At 44.7% G+C, this 27,757-nt stretch overlaps 1 pseudogene; it reads left to right on the forward strand.

Moving 5' to 3' along the window:
* Positions 1 to 22,565: 22,565 nt before the first annotated feature.
* Positions 22,566 to 22,683, forward strand: LOC126459065 (5S ribosomal RNA; annotated as a pseudogene).
* Positions 22,684 to 27,757: the final 5,074 nt, after the last annotated feature.

The raw sequence follows: 27,757 nt of genomic DNA on the forward strand, positions 1-27,757 counted from the left end.
GAGACCGAGAGCGCAGTGCCCTTCCCAACGGCGGGAACACGTCCTTCAGCATGTTTGAAAACAGTCTCCAATATTTCCCCGCTGCTGTTCGTGCTACGTTAAACTGCACAACAGGTACCGATGGAGTCAGCGTTTTGTTATTGATGGTATGATTTCCTCTTACGGAAAAGAAAAAGAAACCGCCGGGAACGTGTGGAGAAGTATAAGCCAGGCGCGGATCCAGAGGGGCCAGAATAAAGTATCATGAATACGAAGAGGTAGAAAACAACAAGCTACTTTTAACACAGAATTATTTTCAGAGCTGGCGTCTAGTTCATGTACTCTTGTTTGTGCTCTGAATGTCAGCAGACAACATTCCAGCCAAGTAAAAACGAGCACCATAAATCATACACCGTTCTTGAGTCCAACCATATGAAGTTAAGTGAGGTAAGACGGAAATACAAAGGATCCCCGCCGAGAAACGCAGCGGAACATAGGTGGACATTTATCGTATAGTTGAGGAAAACGCTAGAAATGGTGTATGCACACTTCGATGTTATATCGTGTGAAGCAGGCTTGGGCAGTCTTAGGTGACGCGTTGCATGTCCTAGAAACAATGGAGAGGCCTCGTCCCGCCTTAGCCCTCAGTGGATCACAAACCCTCAAGCGGCCACAGCAGTCCACCCGCCCCATCGCCGCCCCACACCGAGCCCAGGGTTATTGTGCGGTTCGCCTCCCAGTGGACACCCCCCCCTCCCCCACCTCACCAAGGAACGTCTCATACCAGACTAGTGTGACGCCAAATGTTTGCGTGGTAGAATAATTATGATGTATGCGTACGTGGAGACAGTGTTTGCGCAGCAATCGGCGACACAATGTAACTGAGGCGAATAAGGGAAACCAGCCCGCATTCGCCGAGATAGATGGAAACACAGGCTGGCCGGCACACCGGACCTCGACACTAATACGCCGGGCGGCTTAGTGTCGCGGACCGGCACGCCTCCCCGCTCGGGAAGCAGCGCGTTAGAGCACGCGGCTAGCCGGGCTGGCTCTGATTCACGTAGTTACTTACATTATGTGATCAAAAGTATCAGGACACCTGGCTGAAAATGACTTACAAGTTCGTGGCGGCCTCCATCGGTAATGCTGGAATTCAATATGGTGTTGGCCCAAACTTAGCCTTAATGACAGCTTCCACTCTCTCAGGCATACGTTCAATCAGGTGCTGGAAGGTTTCTTGGGGAATGGCACCTAATTCTTCACGGAATGTTGCACTGAGGAGAGTTATCGATGTCGGCTGGTGAGGCCTGACACGAAGTCGGCGGTCCAAAACATCCCAAAGGCGTTCTATAGGATTCAGGTCAGGACTCTGTCGAGGCCAGTCCATTACAGGGATGTTATTGTAGTGTAACCACTCCGCCACAGGCCGTGCATTATGAACAGGTGCTCGATCGTGTTGAAAGATGCAATCGCCATCCTCGAATTGCTCTTCAACAGTGGGAAGCAAGAAGGTGCTTAAAACATCAATTTGCCACACAAAACTACAAGGGGTGGGTGCAAGCTCCTCCATGAAAAACACGACCACACCATAACACCACCGCCTCCGAATTTTACTGTTGGCACTACAAACGCTAGCAGATAACGTTCACCGGGCATTTGCCCTACCCACATCCTGCCATCGGATCGCCACATTGTGTATCGTGATTCGTCACTACACACAACGTTTTTCCACTGTTCAATCGTTCAAAGTTTATGCCCCTTACACCGCGAGGCGTCGTTTGGCATTTACCAGCGTGATGTGTGGCTTATGAGCAGCAGCTCGACCATGAAATCCAAGTTTCCTCACATTCCGCCTAACTGTCATAGTACTTGGGGTGGATCCTGGTGCAGTTTGGAATTGCTGTGTAATGGTCTGGATAGATGTCTGCCTATTACACATTGCGATCCTCTTCAACTGTAGGCGCTCTCTGTCAGTCAACAAACGAAGTCATCCTGTACGCTTTTGTGCTGTACGTGTCCCTTCACGTTTCCACTTCATTGCCACATCGGAAACAGTGGACCTAGGGAGGGTTAGGAGTCTGGAAATCTCGCGTACAAACGTATGATAGATGTAACATCCAATCACCTGACCACGTTCGAAGTCCGCGAGTTCAGCGGAGCTCCCCATTCAGCTCTCTCACAATGTCTAATGACTACTGAGGTCGATGATATGGAGTACCTGGCAGTAGGTGGCAGCACAATGCTCCTACTATGAAAAACGTATGTTTTTGGGGGTGTCCGGATACTTTTGATCCCATAGTGTATGCTTGCAGGACGCCTCGTCACGTGAGGCGACATCAATGCTCCCAGCAGCACATGAAGTGAAAACAATAGCGTCCACGAAAATGTTCATCGGTTAACGCACCGATATGAATGGCAACTGCTTCCTGATACGCCTCGCCAACTAATTAAGTCTCAAAACACGCGTTTTCGGGAGTACGTTCATTTTACGTTCACCTCAGCTTCAGATCTCTGCATTCATTTACTTATCGTGAAGCCGAGGGGGTAGCCACGCGGTCTGAGGCGCCTTGCCACAGTCATTATAAATTACCTTCAGTATCAACAGTTGTAGTGTCCTAGTACGTCCAAATCAGGCAATAATTATTTACTAATGTTAATACGAGAAAGCATAGAATAGCAAAACACGGCAATGAGACAAGCAGTCCCAGTTAAAAAGCAATTAGGAGTAACTTTTCGATTTTTGGTCACAGTCAGGTCATTCGAGAGTTTGAAATGTAATGTGTTAATAACCACAAACAGCATTAGCATAGTTTTTGAAACACCTGTCCAAAAATATTTTGGTGACTGATTGCATAGCCATGCGTTCTTTTAGGTGACACTAAATAAATGAAGCCATCTTTTCTTTGATGGTGTTGAGACAGCAACCAGCCATAATTTTATTTTCAGTTCCTTTATTCAGAAGATACCGTTACCGGTTTCGAAACATTACGATTAATCGTCAGACAGTTTTTTATGCTTTCATTGTACGTGGTGCGTTTTTTTTACAGATTAATTCTCTCGTAACTTTTCAACAGCATTGGTATGCGGCAGGTAGTGGCTTGTTCCGTAGCCTCTTCTCTACTGCTCCAGATTGTGTTGTTACAGTGTAAAGTATGGAACCCTGCGCAGACGGTCGGTCAATGTGATTTAAGCAACGTGAAGTCACTGAATTCTTGATAGCAGAAGGTGTCACCCCAAAGGAGATTCATCAGAGAATGAAATGTCAGTCTATGGAATATCGACCAAGATTCGCTCCAGAAAAAGAAATTCAAGACGCAGCCCTCAGATGGGAAAATCATGGCCACAGTTTTCTGGGACGCAGATGGTGTTATCCATGTTGATTTCCTTGATCGTGGAACAACAATAAATTCAGAACGTTACATCACAGCGCTGTGATTTCTGAAACGACAGCTAACAAGAGTCCGAAAGGAAAAGGGAAATTTTGTCCTGCAGCATGACAATGCTAAAACACACACTTCACGCGCCAGCACAGCAGAACTTCAGAGACTGAATCTCACCACCGTACGGCATCCTCCATACAGTCCAGATTTAGCTCCGTCTAACCTCCATCTGTTCCCGATAATGAAAGACGATCTGCGGGGACATCATTATGCTTCTGATGAAGACGTTGAGAGAACTGTGAAACTGTGGTTGCGGAAACTGAGTGACGATTTCTTCCGTGACGGTTTCACAAAACTTGTTAATCGTTGGCAGAAATGTATCCAACTGGCTGGTGATTATGTGGAAAAGTGAATATTGATAATTAAATATCACATTCTAAGGATTATTTCTGTGTTTTATTTTTAAAATATTCCCATCCAAACCTAATTAACGAAGGTGGAGACATTACCTTTCATTCAACCCTCGTACTATATGTGAAATATATGTGACGCAGCTCCACGAGAGCAAAGCCGCGGACAAAATACTACTCTCTTTAAAATTTTTAATGGCTAAATAACGTTATAGTTGATGGCTAAATAGAATAATTGTTGATGGCTCGATAAAGTAGTCATAGTGAAGAATAAATAAAGAAAAAACAGCCATTGTCACTGTAGAGCAACACATGACGCGTTAGGGATACAAGCAGCCGAAGTAGTAAACTCGCTTGCACCAGACCTTAAGCCACACTGTGCACGAGGTTAATCAAAATGTGCCCACATAGTCAGCATAGCAACGGTAAATTTGGCATGTTTTAAAATTTTTTGCTCGTAAATCTTCACGTTGTAGTGCCCATGCCAGGACTCGCTGTATGAAATTCACAAATCTTCTTTGACAGTTTGTATCATCGTCACGCAAAAGGCCTAAAAAAGGACGTACATTAGCACACAAAAGTATTCAGTAACAGCTGTGGTACGTTGTCAGTACTGTTTGCGTGCAGTCACAACACAGCAACGCCTATAACTATGTCACTGCATCAAGAGCTTCATGCCGCTGTGGTTACATGTCTAGTAAACAAGCAAGGTCATGCATTAACAATGTAAGTATATATTCCTTGAGATCAAAGGTATCTTTTAATATGCTGTGGTGGTATACGATATCCCTGAACTATTGCTACTCAGGCATTCAGAGAGTGTTTGTTTATTGCTAGAGAACTAGAATTGTGCCAAAACTCAAAGAACACTCGGTTGACTTCAGACAAGCTATTTTGCATGCTTTGAGGAAGAGCAAGTCGTAACCAACCGTTACTAGAGACTACGGCATATCGCAGCAACTAGTAAGTAGCAAAACCAGGAAGGAACAGTAGCCAATAAGTCAAGGTGAGGTCGTCCCCGAAAAGAAACAGACGTGGAGTACAGATTGATTTGTTACCCAAGAAATCGGCTCGACAAATTATGGATGATCTGGAGTAGCATCATGGACCGAACGTACTTGTCTCTACCGCCTATAGCAGTAATTTGTATGTCAGACGACAATCATGTAAACCACTCAGAAAATTCAAACAATAAGAAGGCCACAACAGAGTTCGTCAAGAAACATCAAAATTGTTTTATAGAGCAATGAAAGTAAATTTAATGTGTTTTCTTCTGATAATGAGCAGTACATAAGTCGACCAAAAGCCCAAAGGGACAGCAAAAAGTACCATTAAGCTCTGTGACTTTTGGAGTGACCAAGCCAGAGCCCAGATCTAAACCCAACTGATAATCTCTGGGATGCATTGGACCGACTTGTTCGTGGTAGAAGCTACTCAAACAAGGGTCAACGTAAAGTTAAAATCTTCTGGGTTAATAGGCCGCGTCATATTTCCTTCTAAAATAATCGACGTTTCGACCCCTCTGCTGGGATCTTCTTTAGGATGTTTCAGAGTCCACTATTTCTACAACACTGTGTTCTAACAACAGTGGACACTGGAACATCCTGAAGAAGATCCCAGCAAAGAGGTCGAAACGTAAATTATTTTAGTAGGAAATAACAAAAACTTTAGTGACAACGGCCACGAAAGCCTGCAGGCTTACGTAAGGATCAATGTGCTGCTGCCTTATTGGACGAATGGTCAAAACTCCCACTTGACCTATTATAAAAGCCAAATGGATGTGCAGCTCTGATCAAAGCCCTTGGGTATGCAGCGAAATACTGATTTGTCCTTCAGATTCCAAAATAGATTTGATTTTCGTACTTAGACCAACAAATTACTTTTCAACCAGAAGAATTGTTTATTTTCATCTGAGTGGGCCCCACAGCCAGCATAAATCCGAAAAATGCATGATTCCAATAGGACGTGTTTTAAATTACTTTATTTGCTCTACTTGTTTCAGGCACCGTCCATTTTGAAATGCGTCTATAGCGACAAATGTGGACAAAGATGATCGCACTAAAATATATGGAACTTTTTTTTTTTTTTTTTTTTTTTTTTTTTTTTTTTTTTTTTTAAATGGACGATGTCTAAGACTAGCAGTGCAAAAAAAGCAGTTTAAAACACAACCTGGTGAAATCAAGTCATTTTTCAGAATAACTGTTATTTCTGTTTTTGATGTAAAATAACTCTGTTTACACTAAACGTAGTTTTGTACTAAATGAATTATAATTACATACTTTTCAGTTATTCACTGGCAGTTTTTTCTATGGCACACTTATCTTCATGTAATGTAAGTAATGTTTCCTGTAAAATATTTCTGAGCGTTACTGTATGATTCGTGACTGCTCTCAGTGCTGTCGCTCAGTTTCAGTTACTAATCGTAAGAGGGTGGAGGCGTTAAATTAGTCGTTTACAGAGCTGTGACAACTTTGAGGCGTTGCCATAGAGACGTTTACAAAATCGCATTAGGTGACTGGTTGAGGTAGGTGCGCGAACCTGTCTCGCCCAGTCCACTGCAGCTCTCAGGGATCAATTCACGCAATCTCAGCTATAGCGACGTGGCAGGGGTGCTCCTGAGATTTGTCAAAGAACTGCTTTTTGCTGTAATGGTTACATTATAAAAATCATTTGAGTGTGACATTTGGTGTGCAGCCACCAAATTGCAACCTGTCTGCGCAGAGCCTACACCCATACGGAGGCATTCTTCACAAGGAGGGTGCCCCGTGAGGACGCGGCGTGCGGGCGTGGCCCTTTCGCTTGTACGGGGTGGTGTTTGCGCGTGCGCTGTTTGCGAGAGGGCGCGCCGTGACCCGAGAGCAGATAGCCTCCCCCAGCGAAGGGTCAACAGCTCGTATGAGCCGCCGGCCGGTGTGGCCGTGCGGTTCTAAGCGCTTCAGTTTGGAACCGCGTGACCGCTACGGTCGCAGGTTCGAATCCTGCCTCAGGCATGGATGTGTGTGATGTCCTTAGGGTAGTTAGGTTTAAATAGTTCTAAGTTCTAGGGAACTGATGACCTCAGCAGTTAAGTCCCATAGTGCTCAGAGCCATTTGAACCATTTCGTATGAGCCGTCGCAGGCGAGGCTGCTGCCGTGTACTGCCCACTCTGCTCTCGACAGTTCACTGGAAACAGTAGCTACCTTAAAATACCCAGGAGTAACCATCCGGAACGACCTGAAGTGGAATGGCCACATAAAAGAAGTAGTAAGAAACGTAGAAGCCAGCCTTACATTCACTGGGAGTATCTTAAGGTAATGTACTTCACACACGAAAGAAGTGGCTAACAAAACAATCGTTCGGCCGATTCCTGAGTATTGTTCATCAGTCTGGGATCCTTACCAAGTAGGATTAACCCAAGAAACAGAGAAGGTCCAATGAAGAGCGGTGTGTATCGTCAATGAATAGTATATTCGGAGAGGGAGCGTTACCGAGAAGCTGAACACGACATTATAAGAGAGGCGTGGTACATCACAGAGAGGTTTACTTTTGAAATTTCGAGAGCGTTCGTGCTGGGAAGAGTAGGGCATCGTATTACCATCTCCCACACACGTCTCACAAAATGACCACAACGAGAAAGTCAGAAAAATTAGAGCCCACGCTGATCTTTAACCAGAATCATTGTTTTCTCAGGTTTTCACGTCATGGAATTTTACGCACAATACCTCGACGACGGATCCATCCGCCTTCTTCAGGTGCTGCGATGTTTGCTGTTAGTATACTCCCAGTCTGGACTCGAACCAGACTGGCTGACCTTGGCCACTTCGAAAAGTGATCTAACTGCTGAATCTGCGGGTCAGTCATCACAAAATTTTTCCTGGTGGACTCACAACACCTGTTCAGCCTAGCAGCATACAGATGCTAATCATGGTCATACGTTTCACAGTAGACGCAACGCACATTGAAAGCTGTAGTACCATGGGGCTGACGTCAGACTCACACCACCTGGTCGAAAGTATTCCGACATCAATATTTATAGCGGAATTGATTACTACGGTAGATGTCACTGGAGGCCGACCAGCCAGTATAAAAGGACTCCAGGAGCACTGTGCTGTCAGTAGAGAAGCACTAACAGCAGAATGGGTTGATGACTTCGAACGTGGGCTAGTCACTGGATATCATCTGAGTAGCAAATCCATCACCGACATTTAGGCCCTTCTAAGGCTCTGCAATTCCACTATTGGTATCATTTTGAAGTGGAATCGCCAAGGATTAAACACAGGCAAACCAAGACGAAGCAGACATCGTGTAATGAGGAAAACGATCGTCCAGCATTCGTTGTAATAAATCGAATGGAATCAGCGGAATGAATGACTCGTGAGTGCCAAAGTGCAACCAGCAATCCAGCTAGCAAAATGACTGTGTGTTGGAACTTCCAAAAAATGGGATATAAAGGTCGAGGATCTCGTCTTAACCCCAAATTTGCAGGGGGATGGGCAAAAATATGAAAACTTCACAGATACAATACATTACCATGCCTAATACGGTGTAAGAAAACAGTAGGCATTCAAAAGATCTTCCACCATCTCGGACCGAAAAAATGATTTTTAAGGGAATGTTATACCATTCTTCATGCAAAATAGTGGATACTTCAAGTAATGATGATGGAGGAGAATAACGATCAAGCACATTTCTGTCCAAAGTAGAAGACAAAGGGTCAACAACATCGAGATCTGTTGGTTTGGTGGGAAGATACGACGGTTCACCTCGTGCCCACAGAACCAGTCCTGGACGATGCTATCTTTGTCAACAGAGGCCCTGTCATCTTGGATCACAGATCACCACTGGGGGAACAACCCTTGTACCGTGAGATGGATGTGATCAGCCCAAATGGTCACGTTATCGTTGGCAATAATGTGACGTTGCAGAGCACCCATGGGGCCCACCGAATACCACGATATGGTTGCCAAATCGTTACCGAACCGCCACCATGTTTCACTCCTCGGACGATTACTCGTCAAGAAGTTGGAAACAGTGTGAAACAGGACTCATCCGACCAAATGACTTTCTTCCATTGCTTCACAGTCCAGGCTTTATGGCTTCGGGTATCATGCTTTCCCGTTACGGGCATTTGCATCGCTGGTGGATGACTGATCTTTTCGCTTATTTATGCACATGACGTTAATTCTGCAAATCCACACACCAAGAGTTTACATCTGCATGTCGTGAGCAATTTCTGATGACAATGTCCTAACTACACTGCGTGACAAAAGAAAAAAAAAGTGAAGAACCCAGAAGTGAATGAGGAACTAAAGTGAAACTTCATGGTTGGATGGGGTACGTGATGTTATTTCAGTGAAATTTATAAAGAATTTGGCAGCGTAAGCCCACTAACGAGTAAGACTTTGCATCCTCTCTAGTCTGGATGTTTCCACTGATTACAGAAATGCTGCGTCCTCTCGTGAGGCAAGGTGTCCCACAACTGTTGTAACTGATCGTTGATATCTTGGATACTGGCACTGGGACGGTGTTGACGTCTGGGCTGGTCGCACTCATGTTCTATCGGCGCCAGTTCCGGGGCCCTCGCTGGCCATATTAGAATCTCAACATCACACAGAAAGTTCATGGAGAATGTATCATGTATGTACGAGCATTAAAAGCCGGTGGAAGACAGAAAATATCTTCCGAAATTGTACTAAATGCTTTCTCTGAGAATTTCTTTGAACCATTAGCTCATGAGCCCACACGAATTGTAAATGGTTGCGAAAACACACTTGACATCTTAGCCACTCCTATGTAATAGAGAGCGTCATGACGGATACAGAGATTAGTGGACACAAGGTCATTGTAGCGAGGCTCAAAACCATGTCAGCCAAAACCACTAAAAATAAACGCAAAACATATCTATTTAAAACAGCAGATAAAAATTCGCTTGATGCGTTCCTAAGAGAGAGTCTCCATTCCTTCCAAGCTGATTATATAAGTGTAGACCAGATATGGCTCAAATTCAGAGATACAGTAATGACAGCAATAGATAGATTCATACCGCATAAGTTAATAAGGGACGGGACTGATCCACCATGGCACACAAAACACGTCAGAACACTGTTGCAGAAACAACGGAAAAATCATGAAAAATCCATAAGAACGCAAAATCCCCAAGACTGGCTAAGTTTCACGGAAGCTCGAAATTTAGTGCGAATGCAATGCGAGATGTTTTTAATAGCTTCCACAATGAAATATTGTCTCAAAATATGGTAGAAAACCCAAAGAGATTCTGATCGTATGTAAAGCACACCAGTGGCAAAAAACAGTCAATACCGTCACTGTGCGATAGCGATGGAAATGTTACCGATGATGGTGTCACTAAAGCGGAGTTACTAAATACAGTTTTCCGTATTTCATTCACGGAAGAACACAAAGTAAATATTCCAGAATTCGAAACCAGGAGAGTTGTTAGTATGAGTGACATAAAAGTAGATATCTTAGGTGTTGCGAAACAACTCAAATCACTTAAGAAAGGCAAGTCTTCCGGTCCAGATGGTATACCAATCAAGTTCCTTTCAGAGTGTGCAGACACAATAGCGCCTTTCTTAGCAATCATATAAAACCATTCACTTGACGAAAAGTCTGTTCCTAAAGACTGGAAAGTAGCACAGGTCACACCAATATTCAAGAAAGGAAATAGGAGTAACCCATTGAATTACAGACCCATATCATTGACCTCAATTTGCAGTAGGATTTTGGAGCGTATACTGTACTCGAATATTATGAATCACCTTGAAGAAATTGACTTACTGATACATAACCAACACGGATTCAGAAAATATCGTTCTCGTGCAACACAGCTGGCTCTTTATTTCAATGAAGCAATGAGTGCTGTCGACAAGAGATCTCAGATCGATTCCATATTCCTAGATTTCCAGAAGGCTTTTGATACCGTTCCTCACAAGCGACTATTAATCAAATTGCGTGCATATGGAGTATCGTCTCAGTTGTGTGACTGGATTCGTGATTTCAGAGAGGTCACAGTTCGTAGTGATAGACGGTAAATCATCGAGTAGAACAGAAGTGATATCTGGCGTTCCGCAAGGTAGTGTTATAGGCCCTCTGCTGTTCCTGATTTACGTAAACGATCTAGGTGATAATCTGAGCAGCCCCCTTAGATTGTTTGCAGATGACGCTATAATTCACCGTCTAGTAAAATCATCAGACGATCAATTCCAATTACAAAATGATCTAGAGAGAATTTCTGTATGGGGCGAAAAGTGGCAATTGGCACTAAACAAAGAAAAGTGCGAGGTCGTCCACATGGGTACTAAAAGAAATCCGATAAATTTTGGATATACGATAAATCGCACACATATAAGGGCTGTCGGTTCGACTAAATATCTAGGTATTACAATTACGAGCGACTTTAATTGGAAAGACCACATAGATAATATTGTGGGGAAGGCGAAACAAAGGCTGCGCTTTGTTGGCAGAACGCTTAGAAGATGCGACAAACCGACTAAAGAGACAGCCTACCTTACACTTGCCCGTCCTCTGCTGAAATATTGCTACGCGGTATGGGATCCTTACCAGGTAGGATTGACGGAGGACATCGAAAAAGTGCAAAGAAGGGCAGCTCGTTTCGTGTTATCGCGCAACAGGGTAAGAGTGTCAGTGATATGATAAGCGAATTGGGGTGGCAGTCACTGAAGCAAAGGCGGTTTTCTTTGCGGTGAGATCTACACTCCTGGAAATTGAAATAAGAACACCGTGAATTCATTGTCCCAGGAAGGGGAAACTTTATTGACACATTCCTGGGGTCAGATACATCACATGATCACACTGACAGAACCACAGGCACATAGACACAGGCAACAGAGCATGCACAATGTCGGCACTAGTACAGTGTATATCCACCTTTCGCAGCAATGCAGGCTGCTATTCTCCCATGGAGACGATCGTAGAGATGCTGGATGTAGTCCTGTGGAACGGCTTGCCATGCCATTTCCACCTGGCGCCTCAGTTGGACCAGCGTTCGTGCTGGACGTGCAGACCGCGTGAGACGACGCTTCATCCAGTCCCAAACATGCTCAATGGGGGACAGATCCGGAGATCTTGCTGGCCATGGTAGTTGACTTACACCTTCTAGAGCACGTTGGGTGGCACGGGATACATGCGGACGTGCATTGTCCTGTTGGAACAGCAAGTTCCCTTGCCGGTCTAGGAATGGTAGAACGATGGGTTCGATGACGGTTTGGATGTACCGTGCACTATTCAGTGTCCCCTCGACGATCACCAGTGGTGTACGGCCAGTGTAGGAGATCGCTCCCCACACCATGATGCGGGTGTTGGCCCTGTGTGCCTCGGTCGTATGCAGTCCTGATTGTGGCGCTCACCTGCACGGCGCCAAACACGCATACGACCGTCATTGGCACCAAGGCAGAAGCGACTCTCATCGCTGAAGACGACACATCTCCATTCGTCCCTCCATTCACGCCTGTCGCGACACCATTGGAGGCGGGCTGCACGATGTTGGGGCGTGAGCGGAAGACGGCCTAACGGTGTGCGGGACCGTAGCCCAGCTTCATGGAGACGGTTGCGAACGGTCCTCGCCGATACCCCAGGAGCAACAGTGTCCCTAATTTGCTGGGAAGTGGCGGTGCGGTCCCCTACGGCACTGCGTAGGATCCTACGGCCTTGGCGTGCATCAGTGCGTCGCTGCGGTCCTGTCCCAGGTCGACGGGCACGTGCACCTTCCGCCGACCACTGGCGACAACATCGATGTACTGTGGAGACCTCACGCCCCACGTGTTGAGCAATTGGCGGTACGTCCACCCGGCCTCCCGCATGCCCACTATACGCCCTCGCTCAAAGTCCGTCAACTGCACATACGCTTCACGTCCACGCTGTCGCGGCATGCTACCAGTGTTAAAGACTGCGATGGAGCTCCGTATGCCACGGCAAACTGGCTGACACTGACGGCGGCGGTGCACAAATGCTGCGCAGCTAGCGCCATTCGACGGCCAACACCGCGGTCCCTGGTGTGTCCGCTGTGCCGTGCGTGTGATCATTGCTTGTACAGCCCTCTCGCAGTGTCCGGAGCAAGTATGGTGGGTCTGACACACCGGTGTCAATGTGTTCTTTTTTCCATTTCCAGGAGTGTATTTACGAAACTCCAATCACCAAGTTTCTCTTCCGAATGCAAAAATATTTTGTTGAGATCTACCTACGCATGGAGAAATGATCACCATAATAAAATAAGAGAAATCGGAGCTCGAACGGAAAGATTTAGGTGTCCCTTTTTCCCACCCGCCATTCGAAAATGGAATGGTAGGGAAGTAGTATGAAAATGGTTCGATGAACCCTCTGCCAGGCACTTAAGTGTGAATTGCGGAGTAACCATGTAGATGTACTGTTGAAAAATGACAGTACGATACTGTTGCACGACAGTTAATACATGAAAACACGTGATGTCCATGATGTACTGTTGTGCTGTCAGAGTGCCCTCTGTTACTAATAGTCGTAACCTAAAGACATACCAAATGGCTCTTGACACTGTGGCGCCAGCAGTAACACCGTTATGCCTCTCCGAAACGTTGAGGGAATGGGAATTCCCCTCAGCTCGCTGCCATACTGACCAACGATGATAATCTATGGTAGTGGGGAAACCGCAATACATCGCTGAACACGTACCATTCATCAGCAGTCCATGATTTCCGGTCACAGAACCACACCCCAAACCCAGCCGTTTGTGTTGTGGTGTTAACAGCAGTCTACACATGGGGTGGTAATTTCCTGCTAACCTATGACCAAGTTGCAGAATGCCACAGAATGTTGCAGGGTGTCCATCCTTGCTCTCGAATAGGAAATGCAGATATGAAGGGATTACAATGTACAAGGTGCACAATACATTGATTTTCGCTTATGGTGGTCAGGCTTGGTCGACCGAAACCTTGATGACGAATATGCCTGTCCTCATATTTCCATAAAGATTAACATCGGGACACTATCGCATTCAAACTTCCCACAAATCTGGATATTGCCTGATGAGACCAACCGGACAAATGGTGACCCACATTGAGGCTCCTTTCAGACCCTTTCAAAAGCTAATAACGCTGTCTCTCACGAGTACGCAACATCTCTGTGTCGTTCACGCTGATCATTCAGTACGTGACACTGTTCATGCCTGTTGTATACACAACCAGGCCTGGTGACAGTGCTAAATGCGAATCACACTAAAGCACTCTGGCGGCCTTTCTGCCTGTCACAGAGAATAAACTGGAATTCTAATCGTTTTACACACCTGTCGATGTTGTGTACATGTACGAAGTTGCATTGACATCATTTCTTCTTGATGTTTCACTTTTTTAGTCAGGCAGTGTAAATACAACTACAGATCTATGGAAAAAAGCTGACGCATACTAGTCCTGGACTATGAATGACCAATGTTTCGTATTTTCTTAGTTGGATATGCTGCCCAATAACCCTAGTAACCAATAACTTGACCTGTTAAATATTTGTGTTGATACAGGTTTTTAAAGGAATGGTGCTGTGTGTATTTCTGATGGGTTAATCACAGAAAGTCGGTATCCCTGAGAAATACTGAGTCTCACCTTTATCTACACTCATGCTCATAAATTAAGGATAATGCTGATACGTGGAGAAACAACGCTCTGGTGGGCGGTTTTCGGGTTTAAATTACCTCGGGGTATGACCATGTGGTGCATTACACCTGCGGTCGTCGCACGGTGGCGCTGACAGCAGTCCACATATGCAGAGGTGTGTTTGGTGCATGTCAGAGTACGGTGCAGCGAGTACGTTTTCAGACGTGCTAATGGTGACTGTGTGTTCAAAATGGCTCAAAGAACACATATTGATGACGTTATGAAGGGTAGAATACTAGGGCGACTGGAGGCTGGTCAAACACAGCAGGTCGTAGCACGGGCCCTCCGTGTGCCACAAAGTGTGATCTCAAGATTATGGCAACGATTCTAGCAGACAGGAAACGTGTCCAGGCGCTACAGTACGAACGACCACAGTGTACAGCACCACAAGAAGACCGATATCTCACCATCAGAGCCCGCAGACGACCACGGAGTACTGCAGGTAGCCTTGCTCGAAACCTTACCGCAGCCACTGAATCAATTGTCTCCAGACACACAGTCTACAGACGACTGAGCAGACATGGTTTATCCGCCCGGAGACCTGCAAGGTGCATTCCACTGACCCCTGGTCACAGGAGAGTCCGTAAAGCCTGGTGTCTGGAATACAGTACATGCTCATTGGAACAGTGGTCCCAGGTTACGTTCACGGATGAGTCCAGTTATAGTCTGAACAGTGATTCTCGCCAAGTTTTCATCTGGCGTGAACCAGGAACCAGATACCAACCCGTTAATGTCCTTGAAAGGGACCTGTATGGAGGTCGTGGTTTCATGGTGTGGGGTGGGATTATGATTGGTGCACGTACACCCCTGCATGTCTTTGACAGAGGAACTGTAACAGGTCAGGTGTATCGGGACGTCATTTTGCACCAGTATGTCCGCCTTTTCAGGGGTGCAGTGGGCCCCACCTTCCTCCTGATGGATGATAACGCAAGGCCCCACCGAGCCGCCGTCGTGGAGGAGTACCCTGAAACAAACAGAAGACATCAGGCGAATGGAGTGGCCTGCCTGTTCTCCAGACCTAAATCCCATCGAGCTCGTTTGGGATGCTCTCGGTCGATATCGCTGCACGTCCTCGAACTCCTAGGACACTTCAGGAGCTCCGACAGGCACTGGTGCAAGAATGGGAGGCCCAGCAGCTGCTCGACCATCTGATCCAGAGTATGCCAATCTTTGTGCGGCCGGTGTACGTGTGCGTGGTGATCATATCCCATATTGATGTCGGGGTAAATGCGCAGGAAACAGTGGCGTTTTGTGGCACATGTGTTTCGGGACGGTATTCTCAAGTTATCAGCAATACCGTGGACTTACAGATCTGTGTCCTGTGTGTTTCCTCTGTGCCCATGATATTAGCGCCAGTTTTGTGTAGTGCCACGTTGTGTGGCATCACATTCTGCAATTATCCTTAATTTATGAGCATGAGTGTATGATAATTGTTTAGGCAAAAGCAATAAATTGAAATACACTCCTGGAAATTGAAATAAGAACACCGTGAATTCATTGTCCCAGGAAGGGGAAACTTTATTGACACATTCCTGGGGTCAGATACATCACATGATCACACTGACAGAACCACAGGCGCATAGACACAGGCAACAGAGCATGCACAATGTCGGCACTTGTACAGTGTATATCCACCTTTCGCAGCAATGCAGGCTGCTATTCTCCCATGGAGACGATCGTAGTGATGCTGGATGTAGTCCTGTGGAACGGCTTGCCATGCCATTTCCACCTGGCGCCTCAGTTGGACCAGCGTTCGTGCTGGACGAGCAGACCGCGTGAGACGACGCTTCATCCAGTCCCAAACATGGTCAATGGGGGACAGATCCGGAGATCTTGCTGGCCAGGGTAGTTGACTTACACCTTCTAGAGCACGTTGGGTGGCACGGGATACATGCGGACGTGCATTGTCCTGTTGGAACAGCAAGTTCCCTTGCCGGTCTAGGAATGGTAGAACGATGGGTTCGATGACGGTTTGGATGTACCGTGCACTATTCAGTGTCCCCTCGACGATCACCAGTGGTGTACGGCCAGTGTAGGAGATCGCTCCCCACACCATGATGCCGGGTGTTGGCCCTGTGTGCCTCGGTCGTATGCAGTCCTGATTGTGGCGCTCACCTGCACGGCGCCAAACACGCATACGACCATCATTGGCACCAAGGCAGAAGCGACTCTCATCGCTGAAGACGAGACGTCTCCATTCGTCCCTCCATTCACGCCTGTCGCGACACCACTGGAGGCGGGCTGCACGATGTTGGGGCGTGAGCGGAAGACGGCCTATCGGTGTGCGGGACCGTAGCCCAGCTTCATGGAGACGGTTGCGAATGGTCCTCGCCGATACCCCAGGAGCAACAGTGTCCCTAATTTGCTGGGAAGTGGCGGTGCGGTCCCCTACGGCACTGCGTAGGATCCTACGGTCTTGGCGTGCATCCGTGCGTCGCTGCGGTCCGGTCCCAGGTCGACGGGCACGTGCACCTTCCGCCGACCACTGGCGACAACATCGATGTACTGTGGAGACCTCACGCCCCACGTGTTGTGCAATTCGGCGGTACGTCCACCCGGCCTCCCGCATGCCCACTATACGCCCTCGCTCAAGTCCGTCAACTGCACATACGGTTCACGTCCACGCTGTCGCGGCATGCTACCAGTGTTAAAGACTGCGATGGAACTCCGTATGCCACGGCAAACTGGCTAACACTGACGGCGGCGGTGCACAAATGCTGCGCAGCTAGCGCCATTCGACGGCCAACACCGCGGTTCCTGGTGTGTCCGCTGTGCCGTGCGTGTGATCATTGCTTGTACAGCCCTCTCGCAGTGTCCGGAGCAAGTATGGTGGGTCTGACACACCGGTGTCAATGTGTTCTTTTTTCCATTTCCAGGAGTGTAAATAGCAGCACCAGGACTCTAACCAGGTCTCCTGCTTACTAGGCAGATGCGCTGTGTCATACTTCACACTTCATGCACGTTTAGAAGGGGAATAGCTATAGGCTGAACCATGAGTTGGAATCTGAATCGTTGAGGGAGATGTACTAGGGTACTCAGTGCAGCCGGGATACCTGTAATACGATTTTGCAGTGCCTTTGTTATTCCAAATTACGATGCGAGGTTCCTTCGGACATGCATGCATACATAGTAATTCTGAATAACACAGGCAGTGCAATATTATCATGTTGAACTAAAGAAGCCCTCGGTCACAATTTTAAGTGTTTTTGACCAGGTTTCAGCACTTCTAAGAGTTACTCCATCAAAATTTAAATATTTAATGTGGCATGCCACATATAAAATTAATAACAAGCCAGAAGGGCTTTAGTCACAAATTAAAAAAAAAAGAATACATGAAAGGCGAGCCACTGTGGGCTGCTCATACCTATAATGCCACAGATAGCAACAGACTCTGTTGCAACAGATTCCTCAGACTGCATAAAATATTCTGGTCGACGCTGTAGAGTTTTCGTAATAATATCGGGATAAAATCACAAGTGTTTTGTAGTATTATGTAACATAATTATCAGTATCTTTAACAGAACCGTAACACAGAATAGTATAATGGTTACAGAACAGGTAAACAACTTTGGACTGTGACTGGCCGTTGTATGCCGATGGCAGAGCTACGTAACCGCTTTGCGCCGTTTTATCTTTTCCTTTTAGAAGCTATCGTAGCTTCCACATTCGCTCGGAACTGGCATTTTTAGGCTTTTTGGATTACTTACGAGGCTAACGCCCATGTGACTTGAGTTGTGTATAATTTCGAGCATATTTGCCAATCATATGAGAACACGTCTTTCATTATTTTCTAATTTTCAATTTAATACCGATTTTCATTTATGTTTCGGCAAATATTTTTATTGTCCAGTTTGGATGCTAGTAGTGTACCGCAAAGTCATCACAGTGACAATCCAATCAATATCATAACTAAAAGTGTAACCACGCTGCACCAAATTGATTACTTTACACAAAGCTAATTCGTAACAACCTCGGGCATGCGCCTACTCTGGTACGATGATGTAACAGACAAAACACTGTGCGACAAGCAGGTACAGTAGAGTTGTTTCCGTCTCTCCCGATTTTGTAGGGATGCTCCCTACTTCTCTGTTATTGTCCCGAAGCCCTACAATAGTATGACGGGACACCCTCAAGTCCCTACTTTTTTGGTTTACTATTACAGTTTTACATTTTTGTATCACATTGCAACATTTTCAATTTCACATTTTTAAGCTTATCGTCTTATTCTTGTTAGCCAAAGACAATATGTGGAAAATATGCGCTTGAGCAACAAGACAGTGGGTTTAAAAGTAATTTTCTTCGGAGCCATGTTGTAATAGTATTGAAGTGACAGATGTATTTATGGAATGACCGAACACAACATGTTGTCATATTCCGTGCGTTCGCTGTTCTGCAAGACCAAGACATTACTAATATTACTGTGATTTTAGGGATTTTCTAAGTCTGATTCACATTTAAAATGCTCAGTAGATTCAATAGAAGTATAAATAGCAGTGGCAGTGAGTGTAGTGATGGCAATTATGACAGTCAGAATAAAACCTGAACGAAAAAAGTTGGAAGAATGTGCTGACTTCGTAATGAATGGTCAGAGGATAAACAGTTCAAAAGCTGATTAGCTAAAGGTAATGAAGAAGGTGTGGCAAAGCGCACACTATGTCGTACTTCCTTTTCAGTAAAAAATAAGGATATTTTGGGCGTGAGAAAGCATTTACCAACGGAGAAGCATAAGCTTTCTCTTGCATCAACTTCCAAAAGTAAAACATTCTTCTATTCAATTCAAGTTTCAGCAGCTGAACTGTCACTTGTATATCATGGAGCTATTCATAACATTAATTATGCTTGTACTGATTGTGGTATTAAGCTAGGAAGTACAGTTTTCAAAGACTCAAGGTTAACCACAAAACTTCATTGTTGGCGTAAAAATATGAGATGCTGGTACAAGATGTATTGGCTCCACATTCGGCAGAACTCACAGAAAATGAATTAAAAGATTGCACATTTTTTCTGTTTCCACAGATGCCTCCAACAAGGGCAATATTAAACGCTTTTCATTGTCGACAAAATGTTTTATGAAGTATTTGCGGTGAAGGAGATGTTACTAAGATTCTATGATGATAGAAATGAAACAATTGATATTATTTTCGAAAAATTTGACTTTGTTCTAGATGAACACAGTTTGGAAGTTTCCATTATATCAAGTTTCACTATAGAAAATGCAGCACTGAACTACGGAAATTTTACATCTTTACTAACGTCATCTCTAGTGACATAACTGAAGCTAGTTGTAACTGTTATTTTATTCATAATGCGGCCAAAAAGGTAAGCAAAATGATAAAATTCGACGTTGAGAGTCTAGTAGAGAAGGTCTACAATGAGTTACCGTCTCCTAGTAAGAAAACTCGTGAACTCAAAAAAATGTTAGCGTTTGCTCAACAAGAATATTGAACTATTTTACGGCATATTTCTGCACGGTTGTTGTCCTTGTTGCCGGCTCTTGAGTGTTTAATAAAACACTGGACAGCTAATTCGATCATACTTTCTCCCTCAAGCAGAATGAGAGACTGTGCCTTTAATATGACTTGACTTTCGTGGAAGTCGTGGACGAAGAAAGTGAATGATCACTTCCCTTTTTTATATGCAGTTCGTGCGGAACTATATCAGTTTTGCTACGTCAACAGTTTTACAGCTTGAAAATCGAAAAACGCAAACAACACATCTTTATGACATTTTAGAATTCTTGAGACTTTTTTTTTTCAATGTGAATCGAAATTTGAAGAGTTTGAACATATCAGACCAGGAATAATTTAGGAAATATGCTGCTAACGTTTATCAGAGAACGTTTATTTAAATAAGTTTCGAAACCTCGCCGTTTAAGAAATTCGCTGTACTGAGCATGAAAGATGAGACGACTTTTAATGATTTTAACGTGTTTTAAAGGACCATAGTATAAAAGTAAACGGTGGCATGATGTACAGTGAATTCGTCAAGAAGTGTTACTGAAACTTTTACAGCTTTAAATTTATCAACAGACCAAAAATGGGTTCACATCTTTAGTAAAACTGCAGCCCACAACTTAAGAAAGATAGCGAAAATTGTATATTCTGTTCCTGTGAGCAACGCACTCGTAGAACGAGTGTTTTCCCTAATGAAAACTAGTGAATTCATGAGCGAAAAAAACTTAAGGTGAAGTTTGCAGAAACTAAACTTATTTTTAAAATAAACAATAATATGAGCTACTCAGAGTTCTGTCATCATGTTCTAAACGAGAAGACACTTTAAAATGCCGCTGCAGCAGAAAACACGCATGTCGATATGCCTGACTGATTTTCGCCTATGTTTATGGAAAACATTATTAACTTTTAAATATTTTAAATATTAAGGCTGGAGTTTGTAGTTTAGTTTTGGTGTGAAGAAAAAAAACTAACAAATGTTAGTGAAAAATGCACGTTTGAATAAAGTGCTATCTTTTATTTGAAGTGTCCCGACTTTTGACTTGCAAACTGTGCAGTCTCCCAGTTTTTGTCTTGCCAAGGGAGTCAACCCTAAGGTATAGACCTGTCCGTTGTGGGCTGGAGTATTGTTTACGTGTTATAAGTGTCGTTGATGGTAAATGATGCGCTTCAAATACACACCAAGACAAAAAAATAGAAAGAAAAACGACGCACTAAGAAGGGATTATCCGAATGGGGCGGGGTAGATGTTATGTACGTGTACAAACAAATGATTACAGTTTCAGAAAAATGGGATGATATATTCAAAAGAAAGAGCTTCACAGAGTGATCACGTGAATAACGGGTTGGTCCACCTCTGACCCTTTCCTCCTGAAATATGTTGTTGTTGTGGTTTTCAGTCCAGAGACTGGTTTTATGCAGCTCCCCATGCTATTCTATCCTGTGCAAGCTTCTTCACCTCCCAGTACTTACTACAACCTACACCCTTTTGAATCTGCTTAGTGTATTCATATTTTGGTCTCCCTCTACGATTTCTACCCTCCACGCTGCCCTCCAATACTAAATTGGTGATCCCTTGATGCCTCAGAACATGTCCTACCAACCGATCCCTTCTTCTAGTCAAGTTGTGCCTCAGATTTCTCTTCCCCCCAATTCTATTCAATACCTCCTCATTAGTTATGTGGTCTACCCATCTAATCTTATCGCGCCAAATTCTGTCCACTTGGTATGTTAGATCGTCAAAATCCTGAGCTGGTTGGATTGCCTTGTACATAATGCTCCAAATGATCTCGATTGGGGAGAGATGTGGCGACCTTGTTGGCCAAGGTAGGATATGGCAAGCACGAAGAGAAGCAGTTGGAAATCTCGCCGTGTGCGGGTGGGCATTATCTTGTTGAAATGCAGGCGGCCACGACACTCCCAGGTCTCCGAAGCGCGGCAAACGCCGCGCGCTTCAGTACACGTTGTCGAGATGGCTTGCCGTGAACATCGTCGACGTAGCACTGTGCTGTAATGGAGGCTCGGATGACAACGAAAGGGGTTCTGATACGAAATGAAATGGCACCCCAGACATCGATTCTTGCTGTCGGGCCGAATGGCGGGAGACTGTCCGACTGGTAATCCACCGCTGACTGGCGCGTCTCCAGACTCGTCCTCGCTGGTAATCAAGGCTCGGCTCGAAGCGTGACTCATCAGTGAAGGCAATTCTATTCCAGTCAGTGAGATTCTAGGCCGAATTTACCCGACACCACTGCAAACGAGTTTGTTGGTGTACAGAGGTCAATTGTAGCCGGCACAGTGGGCACCATGAGCTCAGCTCCCTTTCTGTGAATCGTCTATTAACGGTCCTTGTGGTAACTGATGCACCAGCTGTAGGTCGGACCGATGAAAATGACGAATCCCAGGCTCTGAGTGCCTCTGTAAAGGCTGCTCGGCCCTCAGGTTCTGTCGTCTCTCTATGTCAACCGCTTCCTTATTGACGCTGTGTTCGGCCATGGTTCATCCATTCATGCCAACATCATCGAATAGTGGCATCCCTCCTAGTCAAGTGTCTAGCGATTCGCCGATTCTGCAAGCAGCTTCTTTGAGCCCAACAACAAGTCCTGTCTCTGATGCTGACCTCTGCGTGTATTGTTCACGCGCCTCAGTGTGAGGCATAGTTACTGTCCAACTGATTACACCCAATGAAATTCGCAAAGACATTATGCACTGGGGGCAACGGCCTTGCCGCAGTGGAAACACCGGTTCCCGTCAGATCACCGAAGTTAAGCGCTATCGGGCGTGGCCGGCACTTGGATGGGTGACAGTCCGGGCCGCCGTGCGCTGTTGCCTTTTTTCGGGGTGCACTCAACCTTGTGATGACAATTGAGGAGCTACTCGACCGAATAGCAGCGGCTCCGGTCAAAGAAAATCGTCATATCGACTGGGAGAGTGGTGTGCTCACCACGCACCCCTCCTATCCGCATCCTCCTCGGAGGATGACACGGAGGTCGGATGGTCCAGATGGGCCACTTGTGGCCTGAAGACGGAGTGCTTTTATACACTGGTATCGACATGTCCGCTGTTTACTATCCTCGCTAGCTGTGCGGTGAATCTGTGCTACAGTGTCACACATTCATCCCCACCAATCGCCAAAGTTTACAATTTTGCACTTTCCATCGGTAGCTGTATGGATATCAGTTTGCGACCAAATTACACAACTCCTCCGTGGTGCGTAGTTTATTTTGTCTTATACTGTATGACGGTATTTTGTCATACAAGAAAGCTCGACCGACGAGCAAATAGACGAGTTCTCACAAAACAAAGGATCACCTTCTTTCAGGTCAATGCACACGCCTACAACACTGCTTCGAAAATGTGACATTTGTAACAAGATTGCTGTGGCTTCTACCATTCCCGCATCTAAAGAAATTTGTGGTTGAATATCGTCTAGAGATTAATGAAGAGATTGTGGAAGATACAAACGGGCATATAACACAGATCCTCTTGAATCTCAGTTCAGGGGTGGACGTATTCACTGGAAAAATGCTGGATAAGATTGTTTGTCCTCAATCAGAACTGCTTCGGAACATTTAGCTTTGTGCTTCATATTCGAAGAGGCAAGCTCGCGTCTCTCTACGTTAATCACAATGGGCAAGTGGCTGTTGGTGACTGCTTCTTCGAATGTATCTCACTGGGGTTCGAATCCTAGTCCGGCACAGAGTTATAATCTCTAATGTGGTTTCATCATCACATTTGTTTTTGCTAAACCAATGACCATCCAGATGGAACTGCACTTGGACCAAATGTGGGTCTGCTAAGGTCTGTGAGGTAATCAAGCAGTGCACTGAGTAAGTGATGTAGAAAACCTCTACATTGAACCCTTTTTCCTCTTAGGAGGGCCATTTGACCTCGAAACTTGTTTACTTATTTCTGCGTTTTGTGAGATATAATGCCACTTATAAGCACGTGTAAAGGCTACCATACATTTGTTATTTGCCTGTGCAGATGGAAGCCGCTGCCTTCGAGTATTCTATGCTGCAAAATTTCGAACTGCTACCAGCCTGAATAGCTTGCCCAGGAGAGAAAGAACTTGAACCACTTCCCTATTCCACCTTATTAAACTATAATCGAATATCGATGGAAAAAAAAGAATATTGCAGATAAGATAAAAGCTTCGGAATTTTACGTGTATCCACTTTCACGAGTCTTTCTTTCATGAATACGTAATTTTTCATCAAAGTTTTCAAAGGAAGCAAAGTGAAGTTTATCGCATCGGTTGTCTGGTTGATCTATAATTAAAAACGTTATCTTTTTTAAACACTCGGCATGTCAAGAGAGAGCCTGTATAGTCAGTTCGAGAGTAGATTCGCAAGGAAGATAAATTTTTGTGCCAAGAATGTGGATATGTTAAATCGCACCTGTAATATATTTAAGTGCAGTCATCTGACGTGGTTAGTGTAACGTGAGCCGCAGAAAATGGAGGAAAACTGATGTTAAGCATTTTCACTGAGATAAAGACAGCTGGCTTAAGAAGTGAGAGATTTTACTTTCAGTCAAATGTAGTTGTTTAGTAACACGTAAAACTGTCCATAACTGTATAATAAATTACATTTAATGCAATAAGCAGAACATTCTTGAAAATTGATATTTATTCGCACTTTCAAAAATATCAGATTCGTTTTGTAGATAATGCCATATATTGTGCGTAGTTGGTCACGATATGGCGGTTATACAAGGGTCATTCAGTACAAGTTTTTGTCTGTTTTCTACGTCTCCTCAGCAGCTTGTATGGACATGTCTCGTCTTCTTACGAGTCTTCTTATCTCCTCAGAGAAGAATTCTTTACTGTGATCTTGAAGCTAGTTTTTTTTTAAATTTTATTTATTTATCTATTCATTGTCAACGAACATGTTACCATGCTCAGCTCCTTTCATCGAACCAGACAGATAGGCAAGATGACATAGGAGCTCCCAAAAACTTCGGGAATAGTTTTCAGCATTAGTTATGTCGTATGAGGTTGAGCTTTGTCTTGAAGGAAACGCATGCCTTTCCTCTGGCGTACTGTACTTCAGCATGGTCTTGACTGCCTGAGTAGTATAGGCCGTTGATAGTGCGCTGCTCCTACAAAAAATCGTTAAAAAATGGTCCACGTGCTCTCCAAACGATGCTTAACATGGCTGCGTTTTTAATTTCTTACAATCAGCTAATTTAGGGTGCTTCTACTGTATGTTTTGACACTTAAAATCTTACTCAAAGCTATGTATCAAAGTTTTGTCATAGGCTTAAGTCGTGTCCAAAAATACATCACCTTCGCTGCTGAAAGATTTTTGTGCTCGGTGTAAATGCGTAATCTCTCTTCTTTAGCATGAACGGTAACCTCTCTGGGAACCCAACTTGCATGTCTTACGGTAGTTCGATTTGTTTTTAATGATGGGTTGAGTTGCGTTGGTGACACAGTAAAACGGAAACATTTCCACAATCCATTAAAACTAGAAGCAATGAAGGAAAAAATTGCATTCATAGTAATTGAAACCTTACAACATTGCCATTTACGAAACATTGATGGCATTTATTATTTTTTAAAAATTACATTATCATTTTTTTTAAAATGACGTCCTATAGAAGGCGTCCTCCTGTACGAATACGTTCGTGAAATCTGCTGTTGAGATTTCTCATTGATCGCTTCAACATCTCTGCTGGGATACTGTGAACTGCATCCCAAATTCTGTGTTTTAATTCATCCAGGGTTCTTGGTCGAGTCGTGTAGACTTTGCTCTTGAGGTAGCCCCACAAGAAAAAATCACAAACCGATAAATCTGGCGATCGAGGAATCAGGGAATGTTACCGAATCGTGAGATAACGCGGTTGCCAAACAATTCTCGCACATATGTCATTGATTGCCGTGCAGTGTGTGATGTCGCTTCGTCCTGTTCAAACCAGGCTTCTTGAACGTTTGTGAAGTTGTTCAATGCAGGTGTAACAAAAGTTCGTAACATCTCCACGTAACGATCGGCATTGACAGTTACTGTGTTTCCCTGTTCATTTGCGAAAAAATACGGTCCGATAATCCCATGTGATGAAACACCACACCATATTCTCACTTTAATAGCGTGTAAAGGGCGCTCATGAACGTCATTAGGATTTGTGTTTGCCCAGTAACGGTAGTTCTGTTTATTCACGTAACATGTGAGATGAAATTGTGCCTCATCTGACCTCCACAGCACGTTTAGAAGTTTATCGTCATTGTTTATTTTTGTTATCATTTGTTGACAGAATCATAATCGTAACCGGTAATCGTTGTCCTTCGGTTGTTGCACCATCGGGTGAAATTTTAAATCAAGATGAAAAATTCTGCGAACACTCCCCCGGGACATTCCAACCACTGCTGCTTGCTTACGAACTGAGCGCCGTGGGCTCCGTAAGACAGACTCGCGTACAACACCAATGATCGCTGGAGAAAGCACACTTCTTGGTCGTCCTGTTGGTTTCTTTTTGAGGGCAGATCCAGACTCTTCAAAGTTATTAATCCAACATTTTATCGTATATTTTGAAGGAACGGCATCATGACGTCATAAATTATAAAAAAGGCGAATCTCCCTCTGCGCCGCTACCAAATTATCATTGTTTTTAGAAAACATTTTTATGGCTAACGCACGCTGTTGTCCGTTCCGTTTGCGGCTTCCACAAATACGAATATGAAATGAGTGGCGAGCGGCCCTCAACTACGTACCCTCCGACTCAGTGTTGAAATATTAAAAGTTTTCGTTGTCTAGAGGCTGGGATACGTAGTTGCCGCGTTACAAGCCAAATAGTGCTGAGTCTACAGTATACAATATGAATAGACACATGAATCGAATGGTCGAAGGTTCCTATCACTCGGCCATTGCGAATGTGACGTAGAAATTTTGCAATTAAATAAAATCTGCAGGTACTATCTTAACGACTTTAAATGATGAGTACAATAGTACAGGGTTATTACAAATGATTGAAGCGATTTCACAGCGCTACAATAACTTTATTATTTGAGATATTTTCAAAATGCTTTGCACACACATACAAGAATTCAAAAAGTTTTTTTAGGCATTCACAAATGTTCGATATGTGCCCCTTTAGTGATTCGGCAGACATCAAGCCGATAATCAAGTTCCTCCAACACTCGGCGCAGCATGTCCCCATCAATGAGTTCGAAAGCGTCATTGATGCGAGCTCGCAGTTCTGGCACGTTTCTTGGTAGAGGAGGTTTAAACACAGAATCTTTCACATAACCCCACAGAAAGAAATCGCATGGGGTTAAGTCGGGAGAGTGTGGAAGCCATGACATGAATTGCTGATCATGATCTCCACCACGACCGATCCATCGGTTTTACAATCTCCTGTTTAAGAAATGCCGAACATCATGATGGAAGTGCGGTGGAGCACCATCCTGTTGAAAGATGAAGTCGGCGCTGTCGGTCTCCGGTTGCGGCATGAGCCAATTTTCCGCGGGCTACGCGTGAAACTTGCCCGCACGCGTTCAACCGTTTCTTCGCTCACTGCAGGCCGACCCGTTGATTTCCCCTTACAGAGGCATCCAGAAGCTTTAAACTGCGCATACCATCGCCGAATGGAGTTAGCAGTTGGTGGATCTTTGTTGAACTTTGTCCTGAAGTGTCGTTGCACTGTTATGACTGACTGATGTGAGTGCATTTCAAGCACGACATACGCTTTCTCGGCTCCTGTCGCCCTTTTGTCTCACTGCGATCTGGCGGCAGAAACCTGAAGTGCGGCTTCAGCCGAACAAAACTTTGAGTTTTTCTACGTATCTGTAGTGTGTCGTGACCATATGTCAATGAATGGAGCTACAGTGAATTTATGAAATCGCTTCAATCATATGTAATAGCCCTGTATAAGTACTTTTGAGAATGTGGTTCAAATGGTTCAAATG

The sequence above is a fragment of the Schistocerca serialis genome, chromosome 2, assembly GCF_023864345.2.
Source record: "Schistocerca serialis cubense isolate TAMUIC-IGC-003099 chromosome 2, iqSchSeri2.2, whole genome shotgun sequence".
NCBI lineage: Eukaryota > Metazoa > Arthropoda > Insecta > Orthoptera > Acrididae > Schistocerca > Schistocerca serialis.